Genomic DNA, 16,753 nt, shown 5'->3' on the forward strand with positions numbered 1-16,753 from the left:
CCTGAAATGAGCGATTTTTCTTCATTAGTTTCCAGTATAGATTTTCAGAGTGCTTCAACCCCACCTTCCAGAGTGCCTTAATCAGTTAAAACAAGGCAGTCCCTCCCCATGAGCTGTCTAAAAAGACAGGGCACACAAGGAAAAGGGGATGGGGAAGAAGAAGGGGGAAAAGCTAACATTTTAAAAAATAACATAGAAGCCAATATTTTTTTAAAAAACAACAACAACACACCATTTCTCCAGCTTGTTGCAAAGAAATTTTTTAAAATTGGGAATCACATCCACACTTGGATCCAATTTCCATTAGATTAAATTATATTATATATAAATGGATCAGCGCCAAATGTTTGCACCTCTGCTATGTCAAAACAACTCCTTCCTTCTTTCCCCCTTTTAGTATATTAAATATTTGTTGGATCAAAAGTTGTCTCCTAATTCCTCAGATATTGGCAAACATGGTGACAGCCCTATCCATATATGTTATTAGACAATGGTGACTGAACGACAATTGCTTTGTCATAAGGCCCATTAGCTTCTGAGTTTTCTGGATTCTGATGTCTTTTTCTCAAGTCACCAACTTACAGCTAGGAAGAGTTTTGAGAGAGAAGGAGCTATCCGTTCAGCACTGCAGACCCAATCCCCATTCATATACTACTGTGCAGAGCAGCTAAGGAGTTTTCCATAGCTAATGGGCTTACACACTCATACCTGAACACACTCTTTGAAAATAAGCTAAACTGGTTTCAGCGGAACGTACTTCTGCATAATGTGCTTAGGATCAGTCTGTTAGGAGGAGAGAAATATACAGCCTGTGAAACTGCCTAGACTGAGTCCATCTAGTCTGACATTGTCAACACAGATTGGGAGTGACTCTCCAGGGTCTCAGAAAGGGGTCTTTCCCAGCCCATTCTGGGGATGGAAGCTGGGACCTTTTGCAGACAAAGCATGCACTCTTTACCACTGTTCCCCTCAGCCCCATCAACTCTTGTTGATTACTAATTGAACATGAACATTGTTCTAGCCACTGCGTTTGCTTGCACCCAACTGAGAGCCGATGTCCAGGAAGGAGCCATTGTGTGGACTCGGAGCAGGGACTGGAAACCTGTAACCCTCCAAAGGTTGCTGGATGCCAGCTCCCACTGGCCTCAGACAGCATAGCCAACGATCAGGGATCATTTCCTGACTCAAGTCAGTGTTCTGGCTCTTACCTTGAAGGCCCTATGAGACCTATGCCCATCCTACCTTAGGGATTGCCTGCTTCTGAATTATTCTCATCCCCACTCCCATTCCCTCTGCTCATATGGAGAGGCTCTGCTCCACAATGGCATCTGTTTTGCCTTCCCCATTTTGTCCAGCTGCCTTGCTTGTTGCCACATCAAGACTTTTATTGACGCAGGCCTTTCTGAGCCGATCTTTTGGTCTCCTTTATGCTGCTGCTTGTAGAAGAGGAGGAGAGGTTTTAGGTCATGGTGTCCATTTTGGTAGGACTCTGTGACTGAAATCTTGAGAAATTACTGCTGCTTTGGACATTTTTATTGGAAAAGCTGCTGGTGGATGTTGGGAAGCCCATAGCCGTGTGAGGACTGGCTCAGCCTGGGGATCAGGTGGACATTTTGACATGCTTCTTTCCACAACTCGGGTGGGAACCTCAGGCATGAGGGCCAAATGTCACCCTCCAAGCCTCTCCCCAATACTGTTCTAAGACCTCATCTCTCACCAGTCCTACTCTGCACTCCCCTCGAATGCTTCTGCCTGGCTGGAATGTGTCCTTGAACTGTGAAAGGAGCTCTTGCTTGCTTGCTTGGATGGAGGATGAAGATGTGTGTGTGTGTAAACCTCTGGCTTTGGTGTGGCTGGAAAGAAGGTGTTCCTGTTCAAAGGAAAGAGTGCCAGCCTTTGCCCCACCCACTTTCCTCCCTTGTCCCACTAACCAATTGCATGCTGCCCCTGGAAAGTTGCTAGTGAAGGAATGTGGCCCCTTGCTGTTGAACAATGGCTGTCAGAGGCATTGGCAATCCACTGCATTAACAGGGCACTGGTCCACCTAGCTCCATATTGTCGACACTGACTGGCAGTGACTCAGGACTTCAGACCAGGGTATCTCCCAGCTCTACTTAGAGATGTTGAAGATGGAACCTGAGAGCATTTGTGTGCAAAGCAGATGCGCTACAGTCTTCTCCAGTGACATGGAATGAGTTTCACTTGTCTTTGGTCAGCTTTTTGGTCTTAGCTGTTGTCTTTTAGCTTTTATTGCATTGTGGCTCATTTTGTACTTCAGATTTTATTATAATTTATTATTGTTGTTGTTACTGCCTGGGATCTATTCCAGTGATGTGTGACTTAGTCATGTCACGGGACATGTACCTACGGGCCGCCTCTCCCGGTATGGACCTTAAGGTCCATAAATAGCAACACCCTAGTAGTCCTGGGCTCTAAGGAAGTTAGATTAGCTTCGACCAGAGCCAGGGCCTTTTCAACAGTGGCTCCGGCCTGGTGGAACGCTCTGCCTCATGAGACCAGGGCCCTGCAGGATCTGATTTCTTTGCCTGTAAGACAGAGTTGTTCCACCTGGCCTTTGGCTTGGAGCCAATTTGATTCCCTCCCCCTCTTTTCCCCCCCTTTCTCCTCCTGTGATGAGGCTGTATTTTAACGTTTCAATATTTTAATGTTGTATTTTAATCTTGTTTTTAAGTTGTATTCATTCAACTTGTTTTTATTATTGCTTGTTAGCCGCCCTGAGCCTGGCCTTAGCTGGGGAGGGTGGGGTATAAATAAAAATTATTATTATTATTATTAAAAGTAAAATAATCTGTGAGCTACGATGTCTTCAGATCCTGCCTGAGCCACATGCTAACTAACCTTAGTCGAGTCCTTCTCTCTGCTTCCAGCTAACAATGCAAGAGGACAATAGCAGTGTCTTTCCTGCAAGACTGCTAGAAGTATCACTGAGCTAATGTCCCAGTTCAGCTAAAAAGCTAGAACCATGGTTAGATGTGTTCTAAAGGTCATGCACTGGTTAACAAACCAGGATATCAAGCCATGATTCAACCCCAGTTTGTTTTAACAAACTAGAGTTAGAGTAAGCCACAGTTCCTGGAGTCAAACATTATGGAAAACTGTGGCTCTGCTCATGTGCAGAGCTATGTGTGATCAAATGTAAATGGTTGGTCCTGATTGCCCTGTCCTGAGATGGGTTGCCCCACTGAGTCTGCTCCCTGATGCTCACACATTTCGGAGGGATGCCTTCAAGAGAGCACCTACGCACTATCGATGTCCTGATCTATACATCAGTGTTTATACATCAGAAGCTGTTCACATGTAGATGCTTCCCTGAAAGCAACCACACTGAATGCATGACTGTTGGGAGGAGAGGGACATCAGCCAGATGCATGGTCCTGTTTTCCCTCAATATTGCCTAGTCCTACACCCAGGTAACATCTGAATAGGCATTGGCGTTTAGTCAAAAGTGGAAGGGTTTCAGTTTCTTTATTGATACTTGGCCAAAGATATACAAAAGTTCACACCCACCCTGTGGAACGCCCTCCCACCAGATGTCAAAGAGAGAGAGAAAAAACTACCAGACTTTTAGAAGGCAGCCCTGTTTAGGGAAGCTTTTAATGTTTAACAGACTATTGTATTTTAATATTTTGTTGGAAGCCGCCCAGAGGGGATGGGGAAACCCAGCCAAATGGGCAGGGTATAAATAATATATTATTTATTTATTTATTTATTTATTTATTTATTTATTTATTTATTTACTGAAATAAAAGGGATTGTTTATTATAAAAAAGGAACAGAGGCGGAAAGAAAAAAAATAAAATAAAAAGGGAAATAAAGGAAAGAAGAGAGAGGAGAAATAAAGAAAGATAAAAAGACTTCCAGTTCTCTGTCCTGCAGCTAAATGTAGTATTTACTCATTAATTTCCAACCATTCTATCTTCTATAAACCCATTTTTTTTTTCCAGTCTTCAAATCCAAATATTGCAATTTCAAATCTGGATATTACAAGTGGAGGGGTTTCAGATAGGGGTCTCTCCACAAAAGACAAAAGATGTATATGATCTGAAGAGAAACTAGATTATCAAGCAGGGGTCTCTCCCAGCTGTACCTGGAGCTGCCGGGGATTGAACCTGGGACCATCTGCATGGAAGGCAGATGCTCTGCCACTGAGCTACAGCCCTTAATGCATGCAACTAATTTAGGACTAATAATTTCAATGGATCGATTCTAACTTAGTTGGATACACCCTATTGTCTTTGGGAACCTATTCCCCCCTATCTATTAAAAAAAGCTCAAATCTCTAGGTCAAGTGTGCTGAGTGTTTGAGTATCACATTGTCTGTGCTCACAGCATATTCCCAGTCTCATGGCAGCACCAGCGACACGCTGATAGAAGAAAGAGCCAGTGCCATCTATATTACCTTTGCCCCCCTCGCCAGCCCCTTCCAATTACTGCAGAGCCAGATAGAACAGGGTCAGCGTATTTTCTTGACGGATTCATTTCTCTGAGTTCTGCTTAACACTGCAAGCTTGGTTACACATGACATTTTAGTCTGTGAGCCTGTTGGTCCTTCTTCCCCCCTCCACCGCCCCCCCCCCGGAGTGCATTTCATACGCTCCACGAAACTTTGCTACAGAGAGAGCTGCCAGCCACCCAGGCTCTGCGCCATTGGCTGTAATTAACATTGCGCTCAGATGACAGCGTTCGGCACATATGCAAAAGAAATAAATAAAAGCCAGCGCCCGAGAGTTCCCGATCTCTTCCCCAGGAGAGAACGGTGATGGTCATTTTTCACATGACTAAGCCTTAATCATTGGTGTTGCTTGGAAATGGGTGTGTCCTTTCCTTAAAATCCTGGTCCTATAAACCTCCGATTCAGCAACACAAGCATGAAACTTGCAGAAAGCAGCTGGCAGGGATGACAACTTGCATAAAATATTGGGTGGGTGGGGGCAGGTAAGACCTGCCCCACATAATCAATCGCAAGATGAGGTGCATGCACCCCATTTGAATGGCACTGCCCACCAACTTTTGGGAGTCTCACTCCCCTCAAATATTTTATGGAGGGCAGGGGGTGAAGGGACCTCAGCCCCTAGGAGTTGGGCTCCTATGATAGCTGGGAACACTAAAGCCAAGAGAATCTCATCGTGTTGGAGGGGGGAAGCTCTGCTCCACTGGTCTAAATAGGCCTGTGAGTCTGTTTTGGCCAAGTCACATCTATGTGCCCTACTGTCAGGCGTCAGGGAATCTGATCCCCCACCCCACCCTCAGGCAGGCTGCCAGGGATAAATAGACAAGAACAACTCTTACCAAAGTCCTTTATTCAATATTAACAGAGAGAGGTTTCAAAAGAGAGCCACTTGGAGTAATGGCATTGCTCAGAGTAATCTCCACCCCCTTCCCTTCTCAATCGTCAACAGCACCACTCCTATTACGGCGGCTTGCCTCTTAGCTCTTTGCTCTCCTACTTTCAATGCTGGGAGAAGGGGTGGTGGTGGTCTGGAATGCTTTCTAATGATAATGTGTCAACCAGCTGTTCTGGCTCTGCTTCTCCCCTCCTCTTCTCCCATTTTTCCTCAGCTTTGTCCCTCATCTATCTCTGCACTGTGACCTTCTGCAAACCACTGTTGTAAATCTACACTGTCTCCCTCTTCTCTGTGTGGTGCCAGGAGGAGGGGGGGCAGTCTCCACCATGTGGGAATGTTCAGGGATGCAGGAGAGGATATATTGTTTGATTATAGCCTTTCCAACTTGTGTTAACAAGTTCACAATTTAGCAGAGTAACCTTTTTAAACTCACAGCGGATGCGTTTGCTCAGGCTCGCCAAAGCCTCTATAACAACTGTTCTGGTATTTTCCCCTTATTCCCTCATAAAAGATAAGACACGACACAGTCTTCTATAAAAGTATAAAATGAGTTTACTCACATTCTGTTCACAATTGGATCCCAGAAGGCAGACTTAGCTTAGAAAAGTAACAAACACCTGGAAACTTTCTCAGAAGGAAACAGTCCTTTTGTCATCTCTTGGTTAGAAGCCAATAGAGCATCTTTGGCTGAACAGATGTTGCTTCTTTGATGCATGTAGTCAAAGAGTGAGAGATGGCGGCCAGTCCTATTCTCTTGTTACCTGCACAGGTGAGGCCATGCCCACCTCTAGTCACATGCAGAGGAAGTCTGTCCCAGCCTAGAAGGAAACAGGAAGTTTACCTGCTGGCTGCACAAACATTCCTCCTCATGTATAAACATGTTCACTCTAGGAATGTTGTTCTTGACTGCTGTTGTGTTTCACATCCCACACACCATTCCTCCTCAGTCCAGCCGCTGACACCTATGCTTGACACCAGAACTCTCCCTGAGTGCAGAGCTACATAAGAAGAACCCTGCTGGATGAGGCCAATGGCCCATCTAGTCCAGCATCCTGTTCCTATTGTGGCCAACCAGATATACCTGTGGGAAGCCTGAAAGCAGGACCCAGGAGCAACAGCCACTCTCTCCACTGGTATTCAAAGGCATAATGCAGGCATAGGCAAACTTGGCCCTCCAGATGTTTTGGGACTACAACTCCCATCATCCCTGACCACTGGTCCTGTTAGCTAGGGATGATGGGAGTTGTAGTTCCAAAGCATCTGGAGGGCCGAGTTTGCCTATGCCTGGCATAATGCGTCTGGCAGTGGAGGTGGAGTTTAGATATCATGGCTAGGAGTCACTGACAGCCTCATCCTCCATGAATTGATCTAATGTTCTAAAGCCATCCAGGTGGGCGACCATCAATGCCTCTGATGGGAACAAATTCCAGAGGTTAGCTATGCACTGAGGTTAAAATATACTCTGTGTGCAGCATTATGCCAGGATGGATAAGCCTGTTGCCCTCCAGAGGTTGTGAGAATGCAGCTCCCATCAGCCCCAGGTCTGCCAGGTTTGGGAGTCCAACAGCATCTGTACAGCCACAGGTCTCCCTCCTTATGCAGCAGAAGATGCTGAAGACAACAACTTAGTGTTGACTCCAAAGGCTGGGGTGATGGTTTGAAGCAGGGATGTTCAAAGAAGCACAAACGCCTCGGCTTCAATGAAAGCAGCCCTACGTGGAGCTCCCACAGCTCCCTTCCCTTGAGCTTGCTGGCCCAAATTTGGCTTGCACCCAGCTGCTGCCACTCCCTGCTCACTCTGCCAGCCCTGCTTCTCCCGGGGGGGGGGGGGGGGAGGGAAGAAGAAGGAGATGACTTGCTAACAAGGAGAGGGTTGGAAACAGCAGTGTTGGTGGACATTCCCAGAGGCAGGAACTGATGCTGATTGCCTCTTTGCTCTGGGGATTCATAGACATGACTCTAAGCCTCATAATCCCTGGCTGGCAGTGATGCTCCACTTGTCATTTGCTGCTGAGGAGGAGGTGGAGGTCTGGGCTACTCTCCAGAAGTTTTCGCCTGTGTGGAAAGTAAGTGTTCTGTGGCACTCTTGACAGCACCCTGGCAAAATGACAAGTTGTCTGGATTCCTTCTGTCCTCTGATCCCAGTTGATCCTCCCTCGAACCTCAATAGGCCTCTAAATACCAGTTGTTGGGTCCTGCTTGTGGGTTTTCCATTAGCACCCAGTTGGCCACTGGAAGAACCAGGTGCTGGACTTAGATGGGCCTCCAGGCTGATGTAGCAGCCCTCTTATGTGCAGATACCTAGTTACCAGTTACATATTCTACACCACGTTTTATGGGTGCATTTCTGCATAATTTTCTGTCTTTACTCTTCTGGTTTGCCCTTGAGTGCCTGTACAATTAAAACACTGTGTCTGTATCAAGCACAGTGCAAATTGACTTCAGATAAAATTAAAAGCCAATAAATCTACATTAAGTAAGGGCCTTCACTGTATTTTCAGCACCTGCTCAAAAGTCTTTTTATTTAGGCTAGCCTGTCCAGACACATAGATGTTGTTGTGTTTTGATCTCTTTTTAGTTTACTGTTGATTTTAATATGTCTTTCATATGTTTTAACTACTTCTTCTTAACTGCTTTTATTGAGAATTTTAATTTCTTATAAACCCCTTAGAAGTTTCGTTACTAGGAAGTGGTATATAAATTTTGCTAAATAATTAAATGATGTACCAATGCCAGCTAGCCAGAGACCTAAAACCTATAAAGTATATCATGAGAATAAATAAAATCAGATTGGTCAGGTTCACCAATGGCTTTCTGAAATTAAGTATGTCTTGGCCAGCCTCATAACAAACAGAAGTGAATGAGTGTCAGATGATCACAATGAAACTCAACACATTTGATTGATGGGGCCTTTGGAGTGACCTCAAAGCACATGGTTGTTGGCTAAACAGCATTTTTGGTACCTACAAAATATTTTCTGAAACGTTGGGCTGAAGGTGTGGCTAGAGCAGTGATGGCCAAACTTGGCCCTCCAGCTGTTTTGGGACTACAATTCCCATAATTCCTGACCACTGGTCCTGTTAGCTAGGGATGATGGGAATTGTAGTCCCAAAACAGCTGGAGGGCCAAGTTTGGCCATCACTGGGCTAGAGAGACCTATATCATCACTCAGTGCTCCTGTTCTATTTCCTAAATATGCAAAACCCAAAATGATCCCTTCTTCTTTTTACAAAAAAAAGGAAAACGCATTACTCTTTCCAACAAATGAAATAAATCCCTTTTGTGTTAGGATTATTGAATTACTTATTTTGTGGTTGAAACAAAATCTTTAAGCAGTGCTTTCCAGCTTGGCGATGGATCTGAAATGAAGTTTAAAAAAAGCCCAGAAATGTGCAAATGTAATACCGAAAGCAAGGAGAGAGGCTAATCTCCGTGTGCTGGGAAATGACTTTGTCTTTGAAATGAAGCCAAATGTATGGACTCATTTTTAATGTAGCTGCACATTGCAGTAGTCCATCCGCCCCTATCACCCCTCCACCATGTAACTGTGTATATTATAAGGAGAGCTTGTTGTACAGGAAGGAGAAAGAATAGCCAGACCAAATTACTGTAGATTGTTTGCAGGCTTCTGAGCACCCAGCTGATGGAAGAGCAGGATATTCATTTGCATCTGCGTCATGGCATTGGCTAGCTGCTCTTGTTGCCAGCCAATATACACCCCTGCCAGAGACCGCTAGCTGTTGCCTGTGATTTGTGGAGCATGACTATAGGTGGTTTGCTGGGAAGCCAGGACCCCCTCCTGACTAGTATGCCATACCCTCCAAGTTCCCCGCATTTCCAGGGACAGTCCTGGAATTATGAAAGCCATCCCAGCTTCTGATTTGATCCCAGAATGCCCCTGTTTTCCCCACCAGTGCTGCCACCGCTGAGCTCAGGGAAGAGGATGAGCTGGTGTTTGTCCCAGGCAGCAGTGATGAGGGAGCTTCTCATTAGCCATCCATGTCTTTCCATGGCTGCCTCTGCCAGCCTTCTCCCTTGGGCAGCTCAGCGGGGCTGCTGGAGAGAGGGCAAGGAGCAGGAGAGGCTGCCATTTCCAAGGCCCAGCTCTGTGTGACATACCTGCTCTGAGGGGCCGGGCCGCCCTGGGCGGGAAGAAAGGGGGAGTGCAGCAGAGCGCAAGAAGTCTTGATTTTTAAAATAAACATTTTGTGCGTCTGCATCTCATCTTGCCCATTTCTAAAATTTATTAATCAGTGTGTGTGTTTTTCTTTTTGTGAATCCACCAAGAATAAAATACAGTGGTACCTCGGGTTAAGAACTTGATTCGTTCTGGAGGTCTGTTCTTAACCTGAAACTGTTCTTAACCTGAAGCACCACTTTAGCTAATGGGGTGTCCCGCTGCCGCCACATGATCTTTGTTCTCATCCTGAAGCAAAGTTCTTAACCCGAGGTACTATTTCTGGGTTAGCGGAGTCTGTAACCTGAAGCGTCTGTAACCTGAAGTGTCTGTAACCCGAGGTATCATTGTAACATAGAATCAGGATTAAGGGGTTTTCTCAGGATGGTTGAGGGCATGTGACCCATTGGTTTAGTGATGGTGGTGCTCACCCTTCTTCTGACAGGAAGTGCTCTGCAGTGAGGGGACAAAAAAATCAGGGTTCGAGGAGGATCAATTTTTCTTGAGGGGGAGTGAGAAATGTCCCTATTTTCATCTGAGGAATGTCGGAGGGTATGGCATGTAAATAACATCAGAATATCCTGCTGCCTTAGGCCAATGGTCCATCCCCAATATTTGGAAATGTTCCTCATGCAACCTGAGAGTACTCATCAGAAAACCAGGATTAGTTGCTGCTCTCCATTGAGAGTATACTGCTGGCAGATGTGAGGCTGGCGCCACATAATGGTGTAGAACAGCCCTTAGCAGGCCCTTGGAATTAGATTCTCTCCAAGTGAAAAACCTAAGTAAACAACAGAGCCCCGAGATTCCTCTACAAGAAAACAGCGCGTCTTCAAGAAGGTTAGAGGGTGCATGTGTGTTTATATGCGTGAGAGCAGCAAATAAGGGATTAGCAAATCCTTTCACAAAAAAAGCCTTGTTTCTGAAAGCACTTCTTTGATTTTGAGCAGGAAATGTAAGCAGAATAACCAAAACAAACAAGAGAAATAATCAAAACAAACATAATGACTCTCAAAGTGTGTGTAGGCATGCATTCCTCATTGTCTTCCCCATCAATCCTGCTTCTGTAGAGCTGTGATGAATACAAGTGGTGTCGTGGTTAAGCCCTCTCTTCCTTAACTGCAATATGTAGCTAAGAACAAACAAGAACCCAGGGTCTGTCACGGAGAGGAGACCAAACAGAGGCTCCGTAACCAAAACCCAACTTTCATACATAAGAGCCTCATTTAGTCCAATACCCTGTTCTCACAGTGTTTAATCAGATGCCCATGGGAAGCTTAGAAGCAGGATCTGAGTGCAACAACCATCTCTCTGCTTGTGCTGGTCTTCAGAGGCATACTGCCTCTGACAGGTGAGGGAGAACATAGCCACCATCATGACTAGCTTATCAAATGGTTTACGGGGGGCAAATCCATTTGGCAGAATGCCACTATATATATATATATATATATATATGCAGTATATATAATTTTTATTAAAATTTTCCAAATTACATTTCAAAATATCCATTTAAACAACCTTAAATCATTGACTTCCCTTCTTCTCGTCCCGCAGTTCACTTTGCATGCCATACATCCCTGCATATTTTACATGAACTTAACCATTTGCTAATCCATTGTTTCATCCATCAAAGCTTATTTAAACTGTTGGATTTATCTTAATGCTGCCAGCTTTTTTAGGTAAAGGTACCCCTGTCCGTACGGGCCAGTCGTGTCCGACTCTAGGGTTGTGCGCCCATCTCACTTAAGAGGCAGGGGGCCAGCGCTGTCCAGAGACACTTCCGGGTCACGTGGCCAGCGTGATGAAGCTGCTCTGGCGAGCTAGCACCAGCGCAGCACACGGAAACGCCGCTTACCTTCCCGCTATAAAGCGGTACCTATTTATCTACTTGCACTTAGCGGTGCTTTCGAACTGCTAGGTGGGCAGGAGCTGGGACCAAACAATGGGAGCTCACCCAGCCACGGGGATTCGAACCGCCGACCATACGATCGGCAAGTCCTAGGCGCTGAGGTTTTACCCACAGCGCCACCCACATCCCTTTTTTAAATGAGCGCAATTTTCACCCATATATTCAGTAAACACTTTCCAGTCTTCTTTGAACGTGCATTCTCCTTGTCCTCTTATTCTATATGTTAAGTCTGCAAGCTGCGTGCATTCCATCAGTTTAAGTTGCCATTCTTCTTTGGTTGGGACCTCACTCTTTTTCCATTTTGGGGCTAACAAAACACGGGCCGCAGTACTAGCGTACATAAGCAGTCTTTTTTGACACCTGGGAATTTCCCTCAGAATTATCCTCAACGAAAAGAACTCTTTTTTTTTTAAATGTACTTCAACTCATTATATATCATTTCCCAATACTCTTTTACCCTTTTACAAGTCCACCACATATGATAAAACTCCACTTTTAGTGCAGTTGGCAGTTCCTGGTGTGGCAAGCCAGGAAAGCCAATAATCAGCAACACGCGTCCTCTCTCTGATATTCGACAAGGGCCCTAAAGGGACAGGCATGTTGCATCCTCTCTGGGCCTCCAACTACCCAAGCTTTGCCAGGGGTGTGGTGCCCATTGTGCAGAGCTCTGTCTGCTAGGGGCCTTGAATGGAGCAGGCCATTAGGGAGTGTGAAAATAATTGGGTCCCTGTTGCAGTGTGTTCAGCCCAGCAGCAGAATCAGCTGCATATCCTTGGGGTCCCTTGGAGAACCATAGACAGAGGGTGAGGATCATGCCCCTTCCATTTATTCACCACAAAATTGCAGTGTGTGGGTTTTTGTTGTTGTTGTTTTTTGTTTTAAGGGAAAGGCTCTGCAGGTTTTTGCATTAAAGGAAGTGATTTATAATATGTGTCAGTAGAACACTGTCGTACAGGGAGAAGATTAACATGCATAATTTCAGACGCAACAGTATTTAGAATTCAGAATTGCCCGCTTAATGCAAATGTCCTGACTTAAATACTGTGCTTCGTCTTAATTAGATAAAATAATCCTTCATTGCTTGGGTAGTTCAGTAAATTAGTCGCTGGCCTAACAGCCCCAGAATCGTGATCACGCATTACTTAATCCATATGGATTTTGAAAAGGGAGACAAAATGGGAAAGAGACAGATATATTTGCCTGTGACTGAACCCATCAGGTGTCATTTATTAAACTGTATTGTACGACCCAGATATAAAGCCATTGGGGCTGATTGGCAAGGATTGCAAAGGTCTGGTTTGGTGGCCCCTGCCTTGGAAAGGAGGTGGGTACTTAGAGCACCCACACCCAAAAGACCGAACTGTTCATAAGCCTTGCTGTGCTCTCCAGATACTGTGGACGAAAACTCCTGTCATTTCTGACAATTGGCCATGCTGCCTGGGTCTGACATCTGTAATCCAAAACATCTGGAGGGCACCAGGTTGGGGAAAGCTTAAGACCTGTGAACTATTAGAGTAGAAGCCTATGGATTCTCACTCAGAGGTGAGCTCCGCTGTTTTCAATGGAATGTGCTTCCTGTATAGGATTGGGGGAGGGACGCAGGTAGTGCTGTGGTCTAAACCACGGAGTCTCTTGGGCTTGCCGATCGGAAGGTCGGCGGTTCGAATCCCCACGATGGGGTGAGCTCCCGTTGTTCGGTCCCAGCTCCTGCCCACCTATCAGTTCGAAAGCACCTCAAAGTGCAAGTAGATAAATAAGTACTGCCCTGGCAGGAAGGTAAACGGTGTTCCGTGTGCTGCTCTGGTTTCACCAGAAGTGGCTTGGTCATGCTGGCCACATGACCCGGAAAAACTGTCTGCGGACAAACATTGGCTCCCTTCGCCTGTAAAACGAGATGAGCGCTGCAACCCCAGAGTCGTTTGTGACTGGACTTAACTGTCGGGGGTCCCTTTACCTTTACCTTTGGGGGGGGGAGTTTTGTGTGGATTTTTTTCATTTTTGTAAAAAAGTGATCTACTTCCAGACTTTGTTTTTTAAAAATGAAACACAGAACTGCGTGCTGTATCAGTTCTGATTCTGAATAGTGCACATTGCATAAACTCTACAAAAACACACACGAGCAATTCTCTCTAAATACCCCACCCCCTTGCAACACCACATTCCCAGATCAGAGCCCCACATGGCTAGTACTTTTTTCCTCTTAAGATAAAGCTCCAAATACGCATTAAGTGCATGCTTGTATTATCTAGTTTGCACCCGGGTTTAATTCCAATATACCTTTCCTTTCCATGCTTAAAAAGAATAGAGAAGTCTCTGGTGGTTTTTATGGGCAGATGATACTGATTGGCCCTTTCCCATGCCATTGCACAGCAATTTCACAACTATTTTCATGTTGCATCCCCCCCCCCGCCAATAAGATGGGAAAGAAGCATAGATGAGGACATTAAAATAACCCCAAACACCCCAAAATGAGAGAGAGAGGCAAGCTGAAAAAACACACAATGGGGTTCATTGGTGTGTCCATCTGTTACTTGCTGAGCTTGGAAGATGCCAAGCTCACATCACAGCTGAGCAACCTGAGAATCTCGAGGACCACATTTGGCCCTCGGACCAGAGATTTCTCACCCCTTTTTATGAGAGTAGGGAACCTGTGGCCCTCCAGATATTACTAGACTCCATCAGCCCTAAGTGTTAGCTGTGCTGGCTAGGATTGATGGTAGGTGGAGTTCTGGAGAAGAAGAAGAGTTTGGGTTTGATGTCCCGCTTTATCACTACCTGAAGGAGTCTCAAAGCGACTAACATTCTCCTTTCCCTTCCTCCCCACAACAAACACTCTGTGAGGTGAGTGGGGCTGAGAGACTTCAAAGAAGTGTCACTAGCCCAAGGTCACCCAGCAGCTGCATGTGGAGGAGCGGAGACGCGAACCCGGTTCCCCAGCTTACGAGTCTATCGCTCTTAACCACTGCACCACACTGGCCACAGGTTCCCCATCCTTGATCTAGGTGAAATTTTCTGGCCCGTAGCCCACAAGGCTCACCCCACAGGGCATCTTTGGACAGAACTGGGGGCTTCTGGTTCTTGCCTTGGCAGCTCCTGACAAACGTAGAAGTTTAAGTAAGTTCTGTGGATTACAACATCCTGGTTTGTCTGCTTAGGATCAGCCCATTTGTAGAAAGTGTGTCGCCATGGCTTTCCCCCGGTCCATCAGCTAGACCAGTCACTCGTCCTTAGCTCCTTTGAGAAGAGGAGCATTTGAAACTCTAATTGCCCAGTTGGATGTGCTGGATCCTTGCCAGGAAAACATTTTTTTAAAAGTAAAGTGTTTTTGCTGCACGAACCGAAACTCCTTTAGCTGCTTCTAGCAGCGTTTGCATGGTGTTGCTTCCATTTCAGATGACATCACAGCGCACATCTGTGGGTAAACAAAAGACTTCTAGTACCACATGAGACATCTTCGTCTTTTGTTTCCACTCGCTTCCATGCCGAAACCCTCAATTGCTTGTTGGAGGGAAAGGTAACTATTTTACAGGATATCCAGAGCTCTGTAATTTCCTGGTAATGACTGCATAACAATGGGAGCAGAGCACAACCTGCACATCACAAGACTATTATCTAGCACTTGGAATTTAATACGATTCTCTGCTGTTGTGCACTTCAGGTTGATTGGCTCACATGGCAATTCTGAAGCTCCCCCAACCTGTATTGTTAGAAATCATTTCTGAAGTACTCTTCGCTTAATGTACAATCATTCGCATTCATCTTCAAAATGAAATTTAAATGGAAAGTTCTGGCTTTGGCTGGTAAACACTCATTAAAGCTATAACAAGAGTAGTCTGTTTTCATCTTGCTTTTTTTTTTAAAAAACGGTGGAACCTCCAGAGTCCAATAGCGCAGGGGTAGATCAGTATTTCCTGGTAGATCTCTAAGTCAGCAAAGATTTCTGACTCGCCACTGTTTTTAACCATAGGAAAAAGACATGTTTTCTTTTTGGCCACCTAAATTAGGTTGCTGGGATGAAGAAGGTTAAGAAGGAGCAGAAGGTTTTGTAAATGTGTGGTTTCATTTTGGTTCTGGTACTGAAAATAAATTGTTAGGCTCCGAAAATGTGCTCGGAGGCACCATGTTCACTTCTAACTATGTCTTTTGCACTTTGCTCTCATCTTGGGACTCTGGCAAATATATAGAGAGAGATGATCTAATGAGACAATGAGACTGGTGTCTGTCTACTCCTGCAGTAGTGAGTGCATCCTGACGACTTCTTAATGCGGGGATAGGGAACCTGTGGCTCTCCAGATGTTACTAGACTACAACTCCCATAATCCTTGGCCAGTGGCCCAGCTGAATGGCCAGATGGGAGTTAGAGTCCAACAACCATAGGGAGAAGGGCAGTATTCAAATTTAATAAATAAGAACAAGAGTTAGTGGCTGGCTGATGAATGCCCGTAATGTTTACATTGCCAAAAGCCACATTTCGCAGAAGAACACACACGAAGCAGTGGGGAACCAGCGGAAATCGAGCATCATAAATAAATTGGCTTATTTTTATGACTTCCTAGAAGTCATGGAAAGCAGCTCTTAATTGCTTATAAACTGGATTTCCTATTAAATAAAAAACTGCAGATGGCGAGCACTTCGTCTGGTTCAGCTGTTCACATGGTCCTCTTCCTTTTATCGTGGGGGTTACGTAACATATGTACCAATGTTATATTTATTTAAAATATTCCTATCCAGCCCATCATCATTGCAGATCCCAGTAACATCTGTTTAGCCCCAACAACACCTGCTATCTGAAAGGTACATTCTGGAAGTTATGTCTGCGATCCTCTACTAGTTCATTCATACGTGATCCCAAGTATCCCTCTCTGTCCAGTCATAAAGGAGCAGGCTTTGGTGACAGCTCTGATTGCAGAGAGAGAAGGAAGCTCTTTTGCAGAATGGCAACTGTCTTTGGTAGCTGTGCCCAAAGCCCAGAGTTAGGGCAGACTGGCATGAATCCATCCCACCCTCCACCAACATGTTTAGGAGCAGAGTGAATTAAATGAAAACACCTTCAGTTTTAAAAATGAGACTACTTGCAATGGGTTGTTTTGCTTCTGTACAGCCTCCTATCATATTATGAAAGCCACAGACTGGAAAAAGGTCCTTCAGTTTCTTGGACCTGGGGCCACATCTGTAAATCTAATAAATTGCCATGGGCACTACAAAAATACCCGTTTCACAGTAAAAAAGAGAGAGTAGGTAATCTTCCCACAAAACAGACACCACCAGCTGGAAAAAAACAAAAACAAAATCATTTAAAAA

At 45.2% G+C, this 16,753-nt stretch overlaps 1 protein-coding gene and 1 non-coding gene across 3 annotated transcripts in view; one reads left to right on the forward strand and one right to left on the reverse strand.

Moving 5' to 3' along the window:
• The window catches only part of PTPRO (protein tyrosine phosphatase receptor type O), a 131,649-nt gene that overhangs the window by 2,777 nt on the left and 112,119 nt on the right, over positions 1-16,753 (forward strand). The window lies entirely within an intron of this gene.
• Positions 4,110-4,181, reverse strand: TRNAG-UCC (transfer RNA glycine (anticodon UCC)). The gene has a single exon. It is a non-coding gene; the product is annotated as a tRNA-Gly (tRNA).

This window comes from Podarcis muralis, chromosome 10, assembly GCF_964188315.1.
Source record: "Podarcis muralis chromosome 10, rPodMur119.hap1.1, whole genome shotgun sequence".
In the NCBI taxonomy this organism is placed as follows: Eukaryota; Metazoa; Chordata; class Lepidosauria; order Squamata; family Lacertidae; genus Podarcis; species Podarcis muralis.